General features: G+C 32.2%; 1 non-coding gene across 1 annotated transcript; it reads right to left on the reverse strand.

The window, feature by feature from the left end:
- Positions 1-1,383: 1,383 nt before the first annotated feature.
- On the reverse strand, positions 1,384-1,491 carry LOC148565759 (small nucleolar RNA R71). Its single transcript, XR_015885283.1, has one exon. It is a non-coding gene; the product is annotated as a small nucleolar RNA R71 (small nucleolar RNA).
- Between the last annotated feature and the right edge of the window lie 204 nt (positions 1,492-1,695).

The following is a 1,695-nucleotide window of genomic DNA, read 5'->3' on the forward strand; positions in this document are numbered from 1 at the left end:
ATTTTCAATTTAAAAATCTTATCTTTTTCAAAATCTTTTTCAAAAATCGTATCTTTTTCATTTTTCTTATTTATTTTCGAAAATTTTAAAAATATTTTTCAAAAATCTTTTTCTTAATTTTATATCATATTTTCGAAAATATCATCAACAATTAATGTTTTGATTCAAAAATTTCAAGTTTGTTACTTACTTGTTAAGAAAGATTCAAACTTTAAGTTCTAGAATCATACCTTGTGATTTCTTGTGAATCAAGTCATTAATTGAGATTCTAAAAATCAAATCTTTTTCAAAAACTAATTCTAATCATATCTTTCTATCATATCTTTTTTTTTTTAAAAAAAATCTTATCTTTTTCAAAAATTTGATTTTCAAATATCTTTTCTAACTTCTTATCTTCTTATCTTTCCAAAATTGATTTTCAAATTTGTTTCAACTAACTAACTAACTTCTTGTTTGTTTCTTATCTTTTTCAAAACTACCTAACTAACTCTCTCTCTCTAATTTTCGAAAATATCTCCCTCTTTTTCAAAAATTCTTTTTAATTAACTAATTATTTCAAAATTCAATTTTAATTTATTTCTTCTTTTAATTTTCGAAAATCACTAACCATTTTTCAAAAATAATTTTCAAAAATCCTCTTTCTCTCTCATCTCCTTCTATTTATTTATTCATCTACTAACACTTCATCTCACCCAAATTCGAATCCCCTCTTCCATCTGTGTTCGAATTCTCTCTTCTTCCCTTCTTTACATTACATTCTTTTCTTCTTCTACTCACACAGGGGAACCCCTATACCTGGGTAAAAAGGATCCCTATTATTATTATTTTTCTGTTCCCTCTTTTTCATATGAGCAGGAGAAAGGACAAGAACATTCTTGTTGAAGCAGACCCTAAACCTAAAAGGACTCTGAAGAGGAAATTAAGAGAAGCTAAAATACAACAATCCAGAGATAACCTTATAGAAATTTTCGAACAGGAAGAGGAGATGGCAGCCGAAAATAATAATAATGCAAGGAGGATGCTTGGTGACTTTACTGCACCTAATTCCAATTTACATGGAAGAAGCATCTCCATCCCTACCATTGGAGCAAACAATTTTGAGCTGAAACCTCAATTAGTTTCTCTGATGCAGCAAAACTGCAAGTTTCATGGACTTCCATTTGAAGATCCCTTTCAGTTCTTAACTGAATTCTTGCAGATATGTGATACTGTTAAGACTAATGGAGTAGATCCTGAAGTCTACAGGCTCATGCTTTTCCCATTTGCTGTAAGAGACAGAGCCAGAGTATGGTTGGATTCTCAACCTAAAAATAGCCTGAACTCTTGGGATAAGCTGGTCACGGCTTTTTTTTAGCCAAGTTCTTTCCTCCTCAAAAGCTTAGTAAGCTTAGAGTGGATGTTCAAACCTTCAGACAGAAAGAAGGTGAATCCCTCTATGAAGCTTGGGAGAGATACAAGGAACTGACCAAAAAGTGTCCTTCTGACATGCTTTCAGAATGGACCATCCTGGATATATTCTATGATGGTCTGTCTGAATTAGCTAAAATGTCATTGGATACTTCTGCAGGTGGATCCATTCACCTCAAGAAAACACCTGCAGAAGCTCAAGAACTCATTGACATGGTTGCTAATAACCAGTTCATGTACACTTCTGAGAGGAATCCTGTGAGTAATGGGACGCCTCAGAAGAAGGGA

The sequence above is a fragment of the Arachis ipaensis genome, chromosome B5, assembly GCF_059453495.1.
Source record: "Arachis ipaensis isolate K30076 ecotype BB chromosome B5, ASM5945349v1, whole genome shotgun sequence".
In the NCBI taxonomy this organism is placed as follows: Eukaryota; Viridiplantae; Streptophyta; class Magnoliopsida; order Fabales; family Fabaceae; genus Arachis; species Arachis ipaensis.